Here is a 22,582-nt window from a genome sequence, read left to right as displayed (position 1 = left end):
ATATGTTGAAAAGATTTTTTTCCCAAACCTCTGAGTCTCTGGGTTTCTGTTTGTATTGGGTGGTTTGATTTCTGCTTCCCTCCCCTATAGTTCCATGCACCCCTGGGACACAGCAGATCTCCTATAATTGACAAGTGAAAAAAACTTGGAAAAAAAGTAGTTTTACACAAAATAAGCAAGGGAAGAGGGGTTTTTTAGAAAAAGGGAAATTACAATGTGATGTTTACATTATTAGATTTCAAAGGAAAATAAAATGCTTCTTACTCTAAATGTTCCTAAGTTTTGATTTTGTAGGGGGAGGTGTTAAGCACATTTATTTTAGGGAAGAAATAAAAGCTAATTTCATAATTTAAAAATTAGATATGTTTGAATTCATCTTAGAAATCAGCTTCCCTTCTGTTATTGATATCTTCCCTGTTGTTTTATCAACTTGTGTTCAGGTTTTTATGTTTGTTTGTTTTTAACATTTTTCTTCCTTCTGAGACCTTTGGCAATTTGAAACTTTTTTTTTTACTTATATTCCCCTATAGCTCACTTTCTGACTCCTTCCCCTTTGACGATAGATGTCCCAGAGTTGGACCTCACAGCTATCTCAGCTTCCTCCTACAGTGGGGAATTTACTTTTCACCCTGCTTCAAGTGACTTTGATGGGGACAGAACTGCTTCAGTTGGATGCCTGACCCCTTTAAAGATCAAGCTTCTACTTTCATGTTTCTCTACCTTCTCCACATAGGGAGGTGGAAGGGGCAGAGAGAAGTTCTGTTGCTTATTGCCTCAGAATGGTGGAGCGAGAGGTAAGGCAGGTAGGTAGGTGAGCTGTCAGAAACTAAAGCAGCAGCTAGAAAATTGATGAGTGGATCCCAGAGCACAAGCCTGCGGATATGGTTGGGCAATCCTACCAAAGTATAGTTGTAAGAAGGAATGATGAGTCGGTGAGTTAGAGATTAAGTGGATTTCTAAGTGCAAGTCAATTTATACATTTTTATTCTGTGTAGCTAAGGAGCCTATCACTTCTGCAGTTGACATTACCTTTAGGCCTCCAGATCAGATGATTTCAAACGTTATCAATCCATGATAAAACATTTGGCACATTTTTACTTTTTCTCTAAATGATTATAAGTCTGAATTGAAAGTAATTTTCCTTCAGTAGGCATTTTATCAAGTGTTCCTACTGTATTGACTTTATAAAATTAATTTTTCTAAAATTATTGCATATCTTACAACCAATTCAAACAACCAATTTCATTAAAAGAATGCTTCTACAATTTCTTAAATAATTAAAAAATATTGAAATAGCCTTTGAGAATTAATTGGGGGACTAAAGTCTCAGACTGTTGAGTTGAGTACAAAAAAGTCAGCTCCAGCTGTTCCTTCAGGCTTTACCAGCAGATCACCACAGGCAACAAAAGAAGTTACACACAACTTTATTAAGGCTGTATATTTGCTGAATATCCTTTTCCTACTCTGAAATGTCTTTTCCCTGCAGTGGCTAAGTAAACTTCCTTTTGTTAACATATTTTCTAAGAGTGTCTCATTTCATTCTTATCTTGAATTTGAGGTATCAGACTCTTCTAGATCAAGCCTGGCCTACTATACTATTTACTCAACTGATAATCTGTCTGATTAGACAACTGTTCACAAACCTACCACAATTTCCAGGTTTCTGATCTTCTGTATGGATTGTAACTCCTTAGGAACACTTCCCTTTATATACAGCTCAATATCCCTGCAATCTCTAACACAGTGCTTAGAATACAATTTATTCTCAATAAATAACAAATGAATGATTTCTAGATTCCATTCCTTATTCCTCTTATAGATAATGTGCTTATCTCCTTTTAGTCTCTTCACATGAACTATTATTGTTGTTGTTTTTGTTGTTGAAGTATATACATATACTAAGGGCAGCTAAGTGGTACAGCAGGACCGAGCACCCAGTGCTGGGCCTGGAGTCAGGAAGACTTATCTTTACAGATGAGTTCAAATCCAGCCTCAGACACTTACTAGCTGTGTGACCCTGGGCAAATCACTTAGCCTCTGTCTGTCTTAATCCACTGGAGAAGGAAATAGCAAACCACTCCATTATACTTGCCAAGAAAACCTCAAATGGGATCATGAAGAGTCAAACATGACTGAAAAACAACAAAATATATATAATGTGTATATGTTTGTATATATATATATATATATATATATATATATATATATATATATATATATAAATAAAGGACTGTGGTTTGGGAATGACTTTTGCAGAAATGTTTAATATGAAATTGTTCACATGGTTTAATAAGCACAATTTAATCCAAATTTCATTTAAATGAAAGGACTAAGCTTGTGAGGAGGAAGGAATATCAAAAAGCACAGCTACATATGAAAAAAGTAATCTGAAAAAGTTGACAGAATAAGGATTATCAACAGAAAGGTTGAAAGAGGAAAAATGTGAAAGAGATGAAAAGGAATATGTACAAAAAAATTAAGAGTCAAGGAAGTGCCCTTGCCCAAGAATATGGCGAGGAGAAGAAAAGTATGAGCACATCTTGTCTTAATTTGAATCACAGATCATAGAATTAGAGCTGGAAGGTACTTCAGAAACCATTTAATGAAGGCCCCTCATTTTAAATAGTAGGGAACTGAAGGCCAAGGATATTAAGTGACTGACCAAAATTATACAGGTAGAAAGTGTCAGAAGTGGCAGTTAATCTCAGATTCTCTGATTTGAGAGCTGGTGCTCACTGTGAAAACTTGGACCAGTTGATTTTTGCCATGGCAAAAAGGCATGAGCAATTAAAGTAATTTTAACTATAACCCTCTTTCTTCAAATTTTAGTCTGTGGTTAGGTTAATAATCACTGATATGTACATATCACTTTAACATTTGCAAAGCACTTTACGTGTGTCATAGCCCTATGTTGTGGCATTGTTCTCGCCATTGTGTCTGACTTTTCCTGATCCTGTATAGGGTTTTCTTGACAAAGATACTGGAGTAGTTTGCCCTTTCCTTCTCCAGGGGATTAAGGCAAACAGAGGTTAAGTGACTTGCCCAGGGTCACACAGCTTGTAGGTATCTGAGGCTGGATTTGACTCCATGCCCAGCACTTTATCCACTGAGCTACCTAGCTGCCTCTAAGTTGTGGCATAGGGGCCAACAACTGTAAAGGCAAAGAAAGGATATTTTATGTGAGTAACAACAAGTAGTCCAGAGAGGATGCCCAACACCAGTTCTCTGTTAGTTCAGGTTCAATGTTGGGACAAAATGAGATACTCACAATTCATTGAACATTTAACAAAAGATGATATACACTTTGCTATATGACAGCAAAGATATGCAAAAAGGATATAGCACTAAGCACAGTGCCTAGAACATAACTGGTACTTATTAAATGTTTACTGATTGATTGATACATTGATACTTAGCTTCTTTGGATACAATCTCCCTTGTCTCCATATAGAAATGTTTCTGGTCATCTGGGGAAAGTATGTTGACTCTTGTAGTCTTCAGAAATCTATCAGGCTAGAGCAGCCCTGACTCTACAAGGGTGGGATTTTTTATGCCCTTAGATGACCAGGAAGGTGCATCAAGGGAGATGAGAGCCATCCAAGTTTCAGGGATAGCTTGGTTGCCTTTTGGGGAACTAATCTTTCAGGGAAACAAAATCTTGATCCTAACAAATGCCACCGCTATGGTAGGTAGGCAGATCTCTAAAGATAAGGCTGTTTTAGAGGACCTTCTACCACTTAAGTGCTTTTAGAGCTTTTACTGAGTAATCTTCCCAGCACAGGCAGTACTAAGAGGAAAAGAAAAAGAAGGAAAAAAGAAAAACTACATTACCACCATCAACAGTCATCAAAAAGAAAAAGAAGAAAAGAAAAAATGTAGAAGAGGACAAAAGGTAGAGATCCTAGGCTTTTTCTCCTCCCTACTTTTCCCCTTCGAAGGTCTGAGTCTCAGCTCTCAATCATCTTTTACACCATGTTATTGATGATATCACATCTTTGCCATGTCTCCTAGTGTAAGGCAGTGATGATGAGATAATGAACTAGAGCAGTACCAGTAATATCAAAGACATAGTACAGATGAAGACTCCCCAGCAGTATCACAGATTTTTCTCTTATTGTAATGATCAGGAAAAACATGAGGAACATCAGGGCCATAGCACAAATGATGATCCTTAAGGAACAAACAACAATTCTTCATCTTTCATCAGAATCATTTCTAGTAAAGAAGCTAAAAGGCCATAAAGCTTCTTGCATACAACTTGTCCTGGTGTCCAAGTTGATATTGAGCTACTCTCAATACTCACTCAGCATTATACCCTGGCTCACCAACCAAAATTTTTCCTTCCCTAAAGGCTGGATCTGGGAAATGCTACAAAATCTTTATCACCTTAGAGGCCTCTATGGAGGAGCTGCCTCTTTATAGTAACTAAATAAAGTCTCTTCCTTACCCCTATCCAGGAATTCAGAAATACCTCCAACTCCATGAGAGGAATCTCCTTTCTTCTAAATAAAGACACATTCACAATATATATAAAATTATAGTTACACCTCTTCCATGCTATCAGAAAGCAAGGCCCAATAATACTCCCCTTGGTTCCCCATGGGAGCCATCCCAGAAGAAAGGAAACTCATCAACTGAGGAGAACCTGAGTGACTTCTCTCTGAAGGGGTAAGGCCAAGACATCTTTGTACTGGGGAAGGAATAAGAAAGGGCTAGAGAAGATCAGCCAGAACTATGTCCAAAAATAGGCTATTCTTATCAAGTAAGTCTTTCTAGAGACTGGATCTCAGAAAACAATGAACCAGAGAGTACTTTCCTTTCTCAGAGTAGCATTGATTTGTCATAGACATGGCTTCTGGGAGGTCAGAAATATGATCTGGGCAATCAGGTACATAACAATTCAAGTATTGATTAGAGAGGGCAGACTTTTTGCCCTGAGACAGGAGACTGCTGGGGACAGGTTGAGGAACATGGGTTAGGCAGATTCTTTGATTGGCACAAGCAGCCCAGATGGTTAGGAATAGCATCCTTGTCCTTAGTTAAGGAGATCATATGATCCATTGCCCAGTACAACATGGCATCACTACCCCAATGTCCATATTAGCAATGGGCCCACTCCTATCCTCTGCTGTTTTTGTGATGTCTCCAACCTGATTGTTTAGCATATGATGTCTCTGGATTCTACTATGCCCCACAAACCACTGTATACAAATTAGAGAAGTCAGAAAAAAATTCTTCCATTGTTCCTGACACCAAAGAAAAGAACCTTTGATTGTCCAGACCTATGCTATCTAGGCCCTGGACCACCTGGCCAAACCCATGGCCACTGCCCAGGAAACCATGTAGATAACAATCTCTGCCACATTCCTCATGCACGTTCTATCATATGCATCCCACTAGAAGGACTTACTTGAGGAAAAATTTGGAAAGGATATGAGAGCTGTAGAAGAAAGAATCTGAACGGAAATTAATATCGTGGCTCTAGAGGACTTCTAAGCATCCCTTATGAAAACACAAGAGCAGTTTAGAAACTTTGACATTCAAACACATAAAAAGGTAAACATGAATGAACAATGATAAAGGACTAAACAAGGATAAGCTATTTACACTCAAATATGGGGAGATGATAATTGTGTCCATGCTGATCCCTATCATTATCAGGTTCATAGAGGGAGGTCAGTTAGACAAGGCCTGAAAAATGGTTCTGTTATATCTTGATCTTAAGAAAGAATGGAAAGCAGAATACATTGAGGGGAGTAGGAAGGGAAAGCTAGGTTAGGGGAAATTATCTTACATAATCAGGACACATAAGTAAATATCTATACAAAGAAAAGTGGTTGGTGGGGAACAGGCTGACACTTGAATCTCACTCTCATCTAAACTGATCAAAAGAAGGAAGAACACACACACAAATTGGGTGCAAAAATCCATTTCACTCAACAGAAAAATAGGAGGGAAAGGGGAGAAGGAGGGGAGGGGAAATTAGAGGTAGGATAGATTAATGGAAGGATTAGTCCTAAGAAAAACAAACTTAAAGGATGTATAATAATATAACTTTTTTTGAGGTTGACCAAGAATGGGAATCTGAGGGAATGGCTATAAATCAGGGATTGGATGAACAGGTTATTTTATGCAAATGTGATAGAATATCATTGTGCAGAACTGCATCTGCATAATAAACCAACCAGAATTCCAGAGAACTAATGATCAAACATGCTATCCACCTCACAATAGTGAAGGACTCAGAATACAGAATGAGAAAAAAATTTTTTGGACATAGCCAATGGTGAAATTTGTTTTGATTGATTATACTTGCTTGTAATGGGTTTTGCTTTTTTCATGTTCTCATTTGGGAGAAGGGGAGGAGTTGAGGCAGGAGGGTGAGATGGCAAATCTTGGCTGATCAAAACAAATAAAGTATTAAACAAAAAATCTCATACCACTCACCTTGGGTCTGGGCTTCCTGGCCTACAACATTGACAAGGTCAAAAACAGCTGTAACAGTGGGCAGAGCAACTTTCTTCAGCTCCCTATAATCCACCATAAGCTACCAGGTACCATCCATCATCCTCATGGACACTAAAGGGTTGTTGCAAGGACAGCTAGTATAACAACATACTTCCAACTTCCTTTATTGCCATCATTTTTACCCCCAGGGATCTGGAATTAACTGCATGGCATAGTATCCATTTGGCCCTATCCACAGTAACATTTATAAAGAGTCTTCCTGACCTGTGTCTTGTCACTAGATTCTGATGACTATGGAGGAGAGGGTGGGGCTGATGACTTTGCACAACTCTGTCTCACTTAATTCCAACACACTTGCAAGTGAAGACATCCCAATGCCATTGGTCCTCTTCGAGAATGAAGGAGGAAACAACAATGTGGGAAGTAAGAAACGGTTATATTTCCATATAAGGAAATTGAGAGGAAAGTAGCTTTGGGTGAGGAGCTTCAGGAACCAGCTAAAATTGGGTGAAAATAGTTCTATAATTAAAAAGGCTGAAAGTAGGACAAAGGTTGAGCTTTACTTGGAGTGTAAATGCTTAATAGGCTCATGAATACTAGCTTTTCCACCTCTGGGTGGGGCTAAGACGCCATTTTCTGAACATATGATGTATGAAGAAGGGGGATGAACATACCAAGGGGAAAAGGGGAACATATGGTCGGCTTTTCAGGAAGTCTGTGACTTATGCTGACTTCTACCAATGGAAGGCATTATTACCATTATCTCAGCCACTCAGGCTTCCAACCTAGATGACATCCTCAATTATTCACTCTCTCTCACCATCCATATTCAATCAGTTATTAAGCCTTATTGTTTCTGCTTATCTAACATCTCTCTTCTGACATTGCCACCACCCTGGTGTAAGCTCTCATCATTTTAGGCATAGACTTTTATAATAGCCTACTGGTTAGTCTCCCTGCTTCAAGTTACTCTCAATCTATCTTCTATTCCCCTGTCAAATTAATCTTCCTAAAACACACATATGACTATATCACCTCACATTTATAAAAAAAAACTCCAGTGGTTCCCTATTACCTCCAGGATCAAATATAAAACCCTATGTTTGGCTTTTAAAGCCCTTTACAGCCTGGCTCTTTCCTATCTCTCCAGTCTTCTTACACCTTATTTCCCTCTGTGTACTCTGTGATCCAAGACTGGCCTCCTTGCTCTTCCTTCCACACAATAATCAATCTCCTGACTCTGAGTCTTTTCATTTTCACTCAGTTCTGGGCCTTGAGGCTGGAGGCCGTCTCTGGAAGGGGCTGGGAGTGCTGCAGACCAGCCCTTCACTCACAGTTCCTACTGCACCAGAAGATATACAATAAATATGTCACTTTACCTTGATACACACCTAAAGTTTGTTTGTGGAAGTGGGTGTTGAGAGGTCTGCATGCAGCTGGTGAGTCATCGTGAAGTGGTTTCTGTATTCTCGATGTTTCTTGAGGAAAACAACTTGAATCTCAAATTTTGAGTTACGCTCAAAATGTTCCCTAATATGTCAATGGCATTACAACAAATTCACATCTTTGAAACAAACATAGCAGAACTGACTGTATTCATAAGTCATTGAACAATTAGCAAAAGGAAGTTTACTTTACCATAACATAACAAGGATATGCAACCAGGCTGGTGGAACTTAGCTTCTCTGGACAGGGCTCCCTTGCCTCCATTGTCAGCAGGACAAGACTTGTATGATCTTCAGAAATCTGCCAAGGTGAAAGGGCCTCAACTCCATGTGAGAGGTACTTTTTATGCACTGAAGTAACTAGGAAGTTGCATCAAGGATAAATGATTTGTTGCCTTTAAGGGAACAAATTATTTTTTTCAGCGAAAATGGGAATCCTGGCCCTATCATAGCCAGTGTAGCTGGATTATAGATTTCATGGAGGGGTATGAAATTTGAAAAGACTGAAAGGGTTGGAAGAGGCCAGGTTGTTGACAGAAGATTAAAAAAAATAGCCCCGGAAATTATAAGATTTCTGTAATTGGTTATTAGATATAAAAAAGCATTTGATTCCATAGAACAAAAGGCAGTCTTTTTTATGCCAAATAGAGCACTTCATATTCCTGAAGGTGATAATGAGCCACTGGAATATACTGAATTAGGAAATGACACAATTAGACCTATGAATAAGGAATATTATTTTGGCAGCTAAATGAAGAATGGATTGGAATGGGGAGAGCCTTGATGTAGGGAGACCAGTTAAGAGATTATTGCAATAGTTTAGGGAAAAAGTGAAGAAGACCTTTACAAGTGACAGAGATACGGTAGCATACATGAGAGATATAACAAAGGTAGAAATGTCAGGACTCAGCAATATATTAGATATATGAGGTAAGTTGTATGAGTGTGAGGAGTCAAGTATGATGCTGACATTGTAAGCCTAGGTGACTGGGAGGATGGTGGTGCTTCTGACAGTAATGGGAAAATTGGAAAATGGGAGAGTTTGGAGGAATATGTAATGATGAATTTGAGACATCTATGGAACACCAGTTTGAGATGTCCAAAAAGCAGTTGGTAGAGGGTGGAGCTTATGAGATAGGCTAGGATTGAATATATAGATTTAAGATCTTCTGCATAGATATATTTGAATCCATGGGATCTAATAAAGTCATCAAGCTAGTAGTATAGAGGGGAAAAGAAGAGGGCCCATGACAGAACCTTGGGAGATACCTACAGTTAATAGATGTGACTTAGATGAAGATATAGCAAAGGAGACTGAAAAGGAGTGGTCATACTACCTGTATACTACCGAAGGAGAAGCAGGAGAGAGTAGTATTATAAAAACTTAGAAAGGAGAGATATCCAGGAGAAAATGAGGACTGACAATGTTAAAATTTGCAGAGAAGTCAAGAATCATGAAGATTTAGAAATGGACATTAGATTTGGCAATTAAGTACTATATAAAAGCTACCTATGATTAAATACTACTTCACACCAATCAAGTAAGCAAAATTCAGTGGAGTTGTCAAGAAATAATAATAGCTTACATTTATATAGTGCTTTGGGCTGCTAGGTGGCATAGTGCTGAGTCTGGAGTCAGGAAGACCCATCTTCATGAGTTCAAACTAGCTTCAGACACTAGCTGTGTGACCCTGGGCAAGTCATTTAACACTGTTTGCTTCAGTTCCTCATTCGTAAAATGAGTTGGAGAAAGAAATGGCAAATCACTCTAGCATCTTTGCCGACAAAACACCAAATTGAGTCATGAAGAGTCAGACAAGACTGAACAACAACAACAACAATATTGGGCTGGTACTTAATCAAGTCCATAGCTAGTAATTGCCTCTTTCTTCCTTTCTCCCATGTTTTCTTTTACTAGAACAACCAAATGACATACTAGCAAAGGCTCCTGTGATATAATGTTTACATTCCTTCCAAGTAAGGGGAGGACTAAACATAATAACAACTTGTAGGATGTTCTTTCACAGACTTTTTATGCACACCTATGCATATTAGTTCAATCCTAAAGGACTTTAATTAAATAGTATAGCGAGATAAAAAGGAAAATTTCCCCTTTGTCATCTTTCTCCAGGGTAAGCTCTCTTACAAATTCAGACACTTAGGGAAGACATGTAGCCAGGGCAATTCATTTTCCTAGAATAGCATACCCTTTGTAACCTCTCGGTCCCCAACACTAGGACCTGCTGCTTTCTTTTTTAACTACAAAATGCTAGAGTATTTTATAGTCTATTCCCATTTGCTGGTCTTGAAGGTGACTCACTGAGGTGCTTTTTGCTGGCCTTTCTGTTGATGTCATCTGCTGGTCTCCTGTTGGACTATGCCAAGCATATAGCCTATTTCCCCAAAAAGATGACATATTATTGAAGGATTTTTGACTGCATTTTGTTCTGTGGAATCAAATGCTTTTTTAACATCCTATAACCAATAACAGGAACATTACAATTTCAGGGGCTATTTTTTTTATCTTCTGTAAATCATGCCTACAGCACCAACTAGCTAGCTTCTGCTTATCCTAAGTCCTTAGGCTCATCTTAAATAGGTCTTTGGACTCTCTGATTTTGCTTCTGTTTGAGCTGTTACTCCTTTCCCCAGCCTCTTCCCCCTCCACCCCTTCCCATTCACTAATTGACTTAGATGAGATTTATTTTAGTTCCCATCAAGACTCTGGTCATTGTAGAACCACTCAAATCACACTTGGCTTAGCAAGGCTGGAGGGGTTGAGTGGAGTAAACTTTGTCCTGCCTTCTTACAGACAACAAAATTGTTGCTCTCCCTATAGGAATATATCCTGAAAAAAATATTTTTTTTCACTTTTTTTATTAATTTATTTTGCTTTATCAACAATCACTTCCATAAGCTTTTGAGTTTTAAATTTTTCTCCCCCTCCCTCCCAACCTTCCTCCCCAAGACAGCACACAATCTGATATAGGCTATATATATACATTCCTATTAAACATATTTTCACATTAGTGATGTTGTAAGTAAGAATTAAAACAAATAGGAGGAACCACCAGAAAGAGGAAACAAACACAATAGAAGAAAAAAAAATAGCAAATAGTATGCTTCCATCTGCATTCAAACTCCATAGTTCTTTCTTTGCATGTGGATAGCATTTTCTATCATGAGGCCTTTGGAGATGTCTTAGATCCCTGTATTGCTGAGAAGAGTTAAGTCTATCAATATTAGTCATTGCACAACGTGGTTGTTACTGTGTACGACGTTCCCCTGGTTTTGCTTACTTCACTCAGCATCAGACCATACAAGTCTTTCCAGGTTTTTCTGAAGTCTGCCTGCTCATTATTTCTTATAGCACAATAGTAGAAAAACTATATGTATTTTAAAAAGGACTGTCCCAGGGACAATTAGGTGGCACGGTGGATAGAGCTTCAGCCCTGGAGTCAGGAATACTTGAGTTCAAATCTGGCCTCAGACACTTGACAATTACTAGCTGTTTGACCCTAGGCAAGTCATTTAACCCCATAGCCTAGCCAAAAAAAAAAAAGGATTGTGCCAAGATTTTAACAGCTATATTATTTGTAAATTCAGAAATATGAAGTAGCTTAAGTATCCAAGAATAAGGAAAGTAAATAAATTGTGGTATATTTGTAGAAGAGAATATTATAATGAAAACGAAAATCAATAAGTATGAGGAATATAAAGAAATCAGAAAAGACTTTAGTGAAATAATACAAAATGAAAAAGCAAAGCTAGAATAGAATGCAAACTATTACCATATAAGAGGGAAAGTGAATGAGAATGAATAGATAAAGAAATCTGATGGTCAGTAGCTATATTTTGTGTATTAAAATTAATTTAAATATAAATAGCACTTAGTAAATTTAATTAGTGCATAGTTTTTCAATACTAATTTTTAAACATAAAAGTTTAAGCCACTCTGTTTTAGATATGAGACCTTAAATAGGTAAGGACACTTTTTGATTGTATCAAAGAATGAGAACTGAAGATAAACAGACTAATACACTTCCTTGAATCAATCAAAGCTATTGTGTGACTTGACTGGGTCACACTCTTGCTCACAGCCCTAAGCAATTTGAACAAAAAGAAAACTACAAAGGTACAAAAAAAAGTACAAAAAGAAGAGTGAAAAGAGATTCTGAGGGTTTGGATTCCAGATATTGAAGCAAGCACGGCATTTCCAGCATACCTTTGGGGGACAGAGAGAGGACTAATCTGAAGAAAGAATAAATCAAGGAAAGTCATTGGCTCTACCAGAATCACAGAGTGGAGGACCCAGGTTTAGGGAAATCCTAAGAAAAGATCAGCTCTTTCCCCAACTTTCCTTCCTGATGTCCATCTATCCAACACAAAAAGTACAACATAATGCTAAGATGTCAGAATGGCAGGAAGTAGTACAGTGACCTCTGTTTCTCCAAAAATATCTAGAAAATGCGCTAAATTGAATCTTGATAAAAAAAAAAAAAGTCATGGTGAGTCATTTTTCCAGTCTAGGCCAGCATAGGGAGATAGCCAGACAGGGAATAGAGTCTGAGCAGGAGCATGTCATGCAGAGCATTCCAGCAAAGGAAGAAGTTGTGCATGAAAGGCAAAAAAAGGTCCCAAATCCAGCACAAAGAAGCCTAAATCTGCATAGGATGAAGGAGTAGGTGCTGATTGGTACCTTTGCTGTCTACTACCCAGTTACTAGACAGAGATCTAGGATGTTGCTCAGACCCAAATCCAGGTCAAGAATTTGAAGAGATCAGACCAGAGGGGGCAGTGATCAGACTTTATCCTGGATCAGACCACTTCAAGGGCACTGAAAGCTTGACCCTTGAAAATCTAAAAAAAACAACACTCAATATGCCAAGAAGGCAACAATCTTACTAGCCCAGATATTTCCTCCAGAAGTGAGCCAACCATAATATAAAGTCTGAAGTCAAGGAGCAGGCTAGAAGAATGAGAGGAAAAAAAAAAAGAATCATGACATAAAAAGCTATTATAGTGAAAGGGATGCTCAAGACACAAAGCCTGAAGAAAAAAATGACTCCAAAACACCCACAAATAAAGCCTCAAAGAAAAACCAGTGTGGGCACAAATTGAACTAGAATTTCTGGAATAGATGAAGTAAGAGTTGTTTTGATTTTTTTTAAGAGTTAAAATTTTTTTAAAAAAATAAATGAAATTAGAGTACTAGAAGAAAAGACTGAGTTATGGAACAAAGAATAGGAAAGGGAATTAACACCTTAGCCCAAGAGGTACAAAACCTTGCCCAAGCAACAAATTTCTGGAAAATAAGAAGAGATAAGTTAGAAGGTAATGACTCTATGAATATATAAGAAATATTAAAACAAAGTCAAAAGACTGAAAAAGTAGAAGAAAATATGAAGTATCTCATAGCAAAAATAACTGACCCAGAATACAGATCAAGGAAAGAAAATTTAAGAATCAGGGGACTACTTAAAAGCTATAACAAACAAACAAACAAACAAAATCCAAAGCACGGAACTATCCTATTTCAAGAAATCATAAAAGAAAACTCCCCTAGAGGGCATCTAGATCTACTGGTTACCTCCTGAAAGAAACTCCAAAATGAAAACTCCCTAGAATATTATAGCTAAAATCTAGAACTCTTAAATTTATATATACATATAGAAAAGCTGGAAAGAAAGAATTTAAGTACCAAAGAGTCATAGGTAGGATCACATAATTCAGCAGCTACCAGTGTAAAGGAGTGGAAAGCTTAGAATAGGATATTCCAGAAAGCAAAGTATATAGGCTTACAACCAAGAATAATTTACCCAGGAAAACTAAATATAATCTTAAGGCAGAAAAATGAAACTTTAATTAAATATAGGACTTCTAAGCCTTCCTGATTAAAAAAAAAAAAGACCAGACCTGTGTAGAAATTTCCAAGTTCAAACATGGGAATTAAGAAAAACATAAAAACATACACATGAATAAACAATGAAAAAGGATTAAACAAGGAAAAACTATTATATTACATTATGGAGAGATGATACATGTATCCCCTCTGAACCTTATTATCAACAGTCATAAGAGGAGTCTAACTAGACAAAAAGCCTTGGAGTGGTTCTGTTATATTTTGATCTTAAGAGAAATAGAAAGGAAGAGGAAGAGGAATGCAATAGGGAGGAAGGGAAAGGAAAGTCAAGAAAAACTATCTGACATAATTGGGGTACACATGTAGAAGTCTATACAAACAATGAGGGAGGGATTGAGGGGTAGCTGCCACTTGAAAATCACTCATTTGAATTTGTTAAAAGAGGGAAGAATATACATGCAGTTGGGTACAGAAATTTTTCACATTTTACTCAACAAGGAAATAGAAGGGAAAGGGAAAAAGTTAGAAAGAGAGATCTTAGATTAAGGGAGGTATTAGTCCTAAGAAAAACAAACTTGAACTAAAAACATACTGTTAAAAAATATGTGTAGCTCTTTTTGAGTTGGAATCTGAGGGAGTACCCATAAATTGGCAAATTGTTGACAAATTCATGTTGTAAGAAATGATGAAGGGGATGGTTTCAGAGAAACCTAGGGAGAATTTATGAACTGATGCAGAGTGAAGCAAATAGAATCAGGAGGACAATTTATATCTTAAGACAAATAGCTTTAAAAAACTTAAGAACTCTGATTGGTATAATCATCAATCACGACACCAGAGAAGTACTGATGAATAATGCTATCCATTTCCTGATAGATGACAGTGAAAAATGAAACATATGCAATATATACATGTATATACATACACACATATCCATATATATGTATGTATATATATACATGTGTAAATAGATACATAGATATACTTGGATGCACATGTGAATGAATACACACACATAAATGAGATGGCCTCTGTGGAAATTTGTTTTGCTTGACTATGTACATTTGTAACAGGAATTTTATTTTTATTTTATTCTCATTTGGGGGTGGGTGGTAGGATGTGGAGGAAGGGAGAGGAGAAAGATTTTTGCTGATGAAAAAAAGTTTGTTTCAAAAAAGCCTCTAATTTTACTTTTCTCACTCGCCAATTTAGAACTCTTAGTTAACCACTTCATCTCTACACAATCTGTTAATCTCAAATGTTTTGTTCATTTGTGGGTAGGCAAAATCAAGGGTGTAATAATCCTTGTGAGTAGATGAGGTGGAATGGAGGAATAATCCATGGGAGTTAAGCTGAGAACTAGAGGTTTAGATTATTTGATGAAAATTAGCATATTGATTGAAGTCCCTTGTATAAGGGCAGGAATTATATTCCATTAGTTTCCACATAATGTTTAAAGAACTAGAAGAATTCTCTCAACACATCAAGTGAACCTTCTTGGAAGATTTACGGGAGGACATGGACAAAAGTCATCCAGGATGAAATGACATGGTGGTCATCTCTCTTTCTTCTCCAAACCCATCTTCCAAAATTCTCTGTTACTATTTTTTTGGTCTTATTGCACATGTCTGAAGCATTATAATCTGAAGTTTGCACACCAAAGGCAGTTAATAGGACCAAGGAGTGTTACATTAAGGCCTAGCTGGCTTCCCCTAATTTACCACATCATCTTAGGATATGATTTTAGTTAATTTATGAGAGAGTTTGCAAGTAACTATTATGCTCCCTTAATTTATGGGAATGGTTATAAGTGCTTACTTATTATATTACTTAATTAAACTTACTATATTATCAACCAACCTCCCTCCAGGTAATATAGTAAGTTTATAAGTAGCTAGTATAAGGTAACAATAGTAGGAAATAAGATTGCAAAGGGGAACTTAGAAGTCACTCACAACCTTAGAACAAAATAAAATTTAGTCACTCATGCATATTTGCTGAACTTAATGTTTCGATTAGTTTTTAGTTGACTAGGATTCTGTAAGTAAACCATTGTATCATTCATAAAAAGTGATAATTTTGTCTTTGCCTATGCTTATTTCTTCAATTAATTTTTTCTTGCCTTATTGATAAAGGACTATATTGAACAGTAATAATGATAACGGAGATCCTTGCTTCACCCCTCATCTTATTGAGAAAGCTTCTAGTTCATCCCCATTACAGATAATGCTTGCTCTTGGTTTTAAATATACACTATTTATCAATTTACAGAAAGCTCCATTTATTTCTATATACTCTAATGCATGTTTAGGAATGGACATTGTATCCAGATGCTTTTTCTGTATCTTTTAATAAAATTATGTGATTTTTGTTGTTTGTAAACTATAATATCATCTGAAAAAAATCAATAATTATATTTTCTTTTTTCTTATATTTATCCCCTCCATTTTTTCCCTTGTCTTACTAGAGACCATCTTCCTCTTCACTACCAATAACAACTGCTAACCAACTTCCACTAGTCCTGTTTTCAGACTATCCCTCACAACCATTATGTGGAGAAGTGACTACTATGGAAAAAGGGCCAGCCATTCCCACCAACTGTCAACCAGCTGTCACACATATGGTAGGCAAGTCAGCCTGGTTGAATCAAGGCACCCTGAAGTAGAGACAGGAGGCATCATGTCTAAGTAAGTTAAATCAATACCAATACCTCAACCACCATCTCCCCTTATACGGTAATGGAGATAGCCCGGGACTCTGAGCCCAAAAGCCTTGGAAGGAGCAGTGACCTCCTTCCCTGCCCCCAAAACACCACACTTCCAGTCCAAAGGGCTACAGCCATAGCTATCCAAAGTGCAGAAAGGAAAGTTCTTGCCACAAAAGTCCTTGCACCATTAAGTAGGTCAATATCAGTAGCTTATATTATTTAACTGGGTAAATGACATTAAAAAAGCATTAACTTCTGCTTTGCTTTAGCACCCTAAGGACCATCCAACTTACACACTAATTCCATTTGACTTGCAGCTGAAAATCTAAAAGTGTTGTCTCCCTCATTAAAATGTGAGCTCCTTGGCAGCAGGGATTGTATCTTTTATATGTATCCTACCGCTTAGTACAATGTTTTGCACATAGCAAGTGCCAGATAAATGCTTTATTCACTCATCTATCCACCCATTCATTTATTCATTATTGCTATGGCTAGAGTTTCTAACATGAAATTAAATAATAATGGTGATAATGGACACCCTTGCTTTAACCCTGATCTTGTTGGAAAGGCCTATAGTTTATTCCCATTACATATAATGCTGTCCTTTGGTATAAGATAGATACTACTTATCATATTAAGAGAAGATCTATTTATTATGATGGTTTTTAGTTGTTTTTTTTTAAAGAAGAATGGGTGTTTTATCTTGTCAAAAGTTTTTTTCCTATATCTATTGATATAATCAAATGATTTTGCTCCTGTAATTAATATGATCAAATATGTTTACAGTTTTCCTCATATTGAATGAGCCTTGCATTTCTGATATAAATTTAACCTGTAAATAGTGCAATAATGTACAGTGTAATTTATGATTTGTTGCTGTAGTCTCCTTACTAATTTTTTATTTGAAATTTTTGTATCAATATACATTAGGGATATTGGTCTAGATTTTACTTTCTGTTTGACTCTTGTGGTTTAGTTATCAAGACGGCATTTGTTTCATAGAATGAATTGTGTAAAGACACTTTTTCCTGTATTAAAAAAAAACATATTTAAGAAACTGGTTGCAATACTATATACACTTTGAAAAAATAGGATGAATTGTGCAAATCCATCTTTTCCTGATTTTTTTTTCCTTTGAAAATTCATTTACGGCTTTAATTTCTTTTTCTAAGATTGAGTTATTTAAGCCTTACATTTCTTATTTTGTTAATCTGGGCATTTCATGTTTTTGTAAATATTTATCCGTTTCATTTAGATTGCCCATTTTATTGGCATGAAACTGGGCAAAATAGTTCCTAATGATTTCTTTTGTTTCTTATTCATTGGTTGTGAGTCATCTTTTTTGTTTTTCATACAGTAATTTGGATTTTTTTTAATCAAGTTAGCTAATGGTTAATCTATTTTATTGTTTTCCCTCCAAAAAATCGGTTCCCAGTTTTATTCATTAATTGATTTTTTTCAATTTTGTTAATCTGTCCCTTGATTTTTACAATTTATATTTTGGTATATAACTAGGGAGTTATAATTAGTTGCTTTTCCAGTTTTTTTTTTAAGCTAAATGACCAAGTTATTGACCTGATCATTATCTTAATGATGGAGGGTTTAAAGATATAAAATTTCCCCTAAAAACTGTTTTAATTTCATTCCCAAAATTTTATGTTGTCTCCTTGTCATTATCTTTAATGAAATTATTCATTATTGCTAAAATTTTTCTTTAACCTATCCATTTTTTAGGATTGTCATTTAGTCTTCATTTAATTTTTAATTATTTATTTGGCAGTCCTTTATAGAATCTAAATTTTATTATATTCTGGTATATAAAAGATATGTTTAATATTTCTGCACTTTTTTCTGTGTTTATGAGGTTTTCATGCCATAACTTATATGTCTGATTTCAGATGTTATATACTGCTGGAAAATATGTATGCTCATTTTCATGCCCATTCAATAATCTCCAGAGCTCTACTATATCTAACATTTCTAAAAATATATTCAGGTCCTTCACTTCTTTTTATTTTTTTGGTTAGATTTATCTAGGTTTGAGAGGGGTATTTGATATCAAATGAGATATGTGTAAAGTGCTTAGGACAGTGCCTAGCACATAGTTCCAAGTTTAATAAATGTGTGTTCTGTTCTATTCTGTTCCATTAATTGAGGTTGCTTGTTATTATATCCCCACTATTATGGGAGGATAGATGATACAACAGATAGAGTGCTGGACCTGGAGTAAAGAAGACCTGAGTCAATTCCAGACTTATATACTCATTAGCTATGTGACTCTGAGAAAATTACATCACCTGTCTGCTTCAATTTCCCCCTCTGTAAAATTCAGATAATAATAGCACTTACCTCCCAAAGTTGTTATGAAGTCTAAATAAAATAATATTTACAAACCTTAGAGGACCATATAAATGCTAGCTTTCATCACTGTGGTTGCTTAAAAGTTTCTTCCTATTGCTTCCTGTTACTCATTTAACTTTTCCTTTAAGTATTTAGGTGCATTAGTGAATATATGTTTAGTATTTTTTTTGTCACTCACCAAGCATTTATTAAGTGCTTACTGTATAAGACATGTCAGCTATCATCATTGATTTGAGGGGTCTCAGGAGGGAGGGAATCAGGGAACAAATGTGGTATGGCTAAATAGCATGGTACAGAGGAGATAATGGAGCAGACCTGGGGAAACTGCGAAGAGCTGGGGGAAAATATGGCTCAATAGAGTTGCCCTGGAGGTCTCTGAGTGGCTTCTACTGGTCTTCAGGTTTCTCTTAATTTCAATTCATTTTCTGTTTCCTATCATCTGTTATACTGAGGTCTCCATCACTCACCTAGATGGGAAAGGTACTGAGAAATGTTAGTTAGTTTGGGAACCAAACTACATATCATTTCCTTCCAAAGAAACCTCATGTTTCCATCATCAACCACTACAGCCTCTAGTCCGGAAAAAAATTGCAATGAATCAAGTAAGTCACTCAATTCTAAAACGTGGTCCCCATAACCATTTTCCATTTTAATCTCGAGCTGGACTTTAGTAATGTTTCTTTCTTTTTTTAAATTAATTTATTTATTTTTAGTTTTCAACATTCACTTTCACAAGATTTTGAGTTCCAAATTTTCTCTCCATCTTGTCCTTCCCCCCAACCCAAGATGGCATGCATTCTGAATACCCCTTCCTCTAATCTGCCCTCCCTTCTATCACCCCCACTTCTCTTATCTCCTTCCCCTTCTATTTTCCTATAGGGCAGGATAGATTTCTATACCTCATTGCCTGTATATCTTATTTCCCAGTTGCATGTGAAAACAATTTTTAACATTTGTATTTAAATTTTTGTATGCCAAATTTTCCCCCTTCCTCCCTTCCCACCCACCCTCATTGAGAAGGCAAGCAACTAGATACAGGTTATACACGTCTAGTCATGCAAAACACTTTCATAGTAGTCATGTTGTGAAAAATTAACTATATTTCCTTCATCCTGTCCCGTCCCCCCATTTATTCTATTCTCTCTTTTGACCCTATCCCTCCTTAGAAGTGTTTGCTTCTGTTTACCCCCTCCCCCAATCTGCCCTCCCTTCTATCATTCTTCATTTTGCCTAAAGAGAGGCATCCATCATGGAGTGGAATATTAAAGGGAGTAATATGAAATGATAGGAAAGGTAGGTGGGAGCTAGACTAAGGAGGGTTTTAATGTCAGATTGAAGAATTTGTCTTTTATATCACTGAAGCTTTTTTTAAAAAATCTTTTTTTCCCTTAATAGTATTTTATTTTTTTCCCCAATTACATGTAAAAATAGTTTTCAAAATTCATTTTTGTAAAAGTTTGAGTTCCAATTTTTTCTCCCTCCTTCCCTTCTCTCCCCACTCCCCAAGACAGCAAGCAATTTGATATAGTTTATACATGTAAAATCATGTTAAACATATTTCCACATTAGTCATGTTGTGAAAGAATCAGAACAAAACAGAAAACCCACAAGAAATTAAAAAAAAAAAACTTAAGTGAAAACAGTATACTTTGATCTGCATTCAGACTCCATAGATCTTTCTCTTGAGGAGTTGAGGTTTAGGGGTTTTGGGGTCCTGGGACTCCAAAATCACAACACACAGGCCCTGCCTCAAAGAATTCGACCCAAGCCTTGCAGCCAAAGACAAGGTTTAATAGAACATCCGTCCTATTGAGCAGACTTTTAAGGAGTCTGAACATTAGTGAGCTATTGGCTAGATTTTAAGAATCTGAGTATCTTAATGGACACAAGATGGACCTTATATACAGAAAGACTATGGGAGGGATCTAGGAGTGGCCAAGTAGTCTATGAGGTAAAAGAACTCCAGGGACCTGGACAAAGTGGCCAAGGAGAAGGGACCCTAAATAAGATTAATTGTGGAAAGTGACCTGGGGCCATAGGAAGGCAGGGCTAGGATAGGTTAAGGGTAACAGAGAATTGGGAGATGGAGTATAGCCACAATGAAAGGCCAGTTAATAGCCTCAGGCGAACACTAATTTGGCCATGTGGGAAAGTCCAGGCTTTTTCCTTTTTGGGGTCTAGATCTCACCCTCATCAGATGTGGTTAGCATTTTCTATCAAACTGTCTTTCAGAATTATTTTGGATAGTTTTTCTAATATTGAACCAGCCCTGCATTCCTGGTATAAATCCTACCTAGTCATAGTGTATTACTCTTATGATAAGTTGCTATAATCTATTTGCTAATATTTTGTTTAAAATTTTTGCATCTATATTCATTAGAGAAGTTGGTCTATAATTTTCGTTCTCTGTTTTGACTTTTCCTGGTCTAGGTATCAGCACCATATTTGTATCATAAAAAGAATTTGGCAAGACTCCTTCTTCACCTGTTTTCCCAAATAGTCTATAATATATTGGAATTAATTGTTCTTTAAATGTTTGATAGAATTCGCATGTAAATCCATCTGGCCCTGGAGATTTTTTCCTAGGGAGTTCATCAATGGCTTGTTCAATTTCTTTTTCTGAGATGGGGTTGGTCCAATAATTTTTAAGTCATCTTTCCTGGATCTATTTTCCAGGTCAGTTGTTTTTTTCAGTGAGATATTTCACATTGTCTTCTATTTTTTCATTCTTTTAGTTTTGTTTTATAATTTCTTGATCTCTCATAAAGTCATTAGCTTCCATTTGCTCCATTCTAATTTTTAAGGAACTAATTTCTTCAGTGAGCTTTTGGATTTCCTTTTCCATTTGGCCAATTTTGCTTTTGAAGACATTCTTCTCCCCGTTGGCTTTTTGGGTCTCTTTTGTCATTTGGGTTAGGCTATTTTTTAAGGTGTTATTTTCTTCAGTATTTTTTTGGGTCTCCTTAGCAAGGTGTTGATTTGTTTTTCATGATTTTCTTGTATCACTCTCATTTCTCTTCCCAGTTTTTCCTCTACTTCTCTTACTTGCTTCTCAAAATCCCTTTTGAGCTCTTCCATGGCTTAGGACCAATTTATATTTTTCTTGGAGGCTTTGGATGTAGGAGCTTTGACTTTATTGTCCTCTTCTGGTTGTATGTTTTGATCTTCTTTGTCACCAAAGAAAGATTCTATGGTCTGACTTTTTTTGCACAGTTTGCTCATGATCCCAGCCAATTACTTGAGTTATAAACTCTTTGTTAAGGTAAGGGTCTGCTTACAGTGTGGAAAATGTACTGTCTCAAGCTTTGGAAGTTTTGTGCAGCTGTTTTCAGAGATAATTCTAGGGACCTGTAAATTTTCAGTTCTTCTAGGGTGGTCGATCAAGGGTGAGGTGTTTACTCCTTTCATGGCCTGTGCTCTGGTCTATGAGTGACCACAAGCCCTCTTTTCTGGATTGGAACTATGAGGAGGATTCCCTTTCCAGTGCCACCACAAGCTCCACCATGCCAGTGCTCCTCCTCATCCCAGGACTGCCACCCAGAACTGTGACCCAGATCCAAGCACAGGCAAAGCAAGAGAATCTTGCCTTAGCACCAGCAAAGAGATTCCTGCAATCCCCCTCTGATTAGCCACTTGATTCCCCCCTGTCTGTGGGCCAAGCTCAAGAAGCAGGTGCTGCCCCAGGGCTGGGACCTCTCTGTCACCATGGTCCGACAAACCTTTTCTACTGACCTTCTA

At 36.7% G+C, this 22,582-nt stretch overlaps 1 long non-coding RNA gene across 2 annotated transcripts in view; it reads right to left on the bottom strand.

The window, feature by feature from the left end:
* Positions 1-22,582, bottom strand: part of LOC144457715 (uncharacterized) — a 28,831-nt gene that overhangs the window by 905 nt on the left and 5,344 nt on the right. Inside the window, exon 3 of one of the 2 annotated variants that reach the window (XR_013487144.1) lies at positions 7,730-8,214. The exons of the other annotated variant lie outside the window; for it this stretch is intronic. This is a non-coding gene — a long non-coding RNA (uncharacterized LOC144457715). Of the gene's footprint in view, positions 1-7,729; positions 8,215-22,582 lie in introns of those variants that run through there. 2 annotated transcript variants of the gene reach the window in all.

Source organism: Phascolarctos cinereus, unplaced genomic scaffold (genome assembly GCF_003287225.1).
Source record: "Phascolarctos cinereus isolate Bilbo 61053 unplaced genomic scaffold, phaCin_HiC Scaffold_5;HRSCAF=322, whole genome shotgun sequence".
In the NCBI taxonomy this organism is placed as follows: Eukaryota; Metazoa; Chordata; class Mammalia; order Diprotodontia; family Phascolarctidae; genus Phascolarctos; species Phascolarctos cinereus.
Note: the sequence above shows the minus strand (reverse complement) of the source record. Positions and strands in the feature narration are given on the sequence as shown.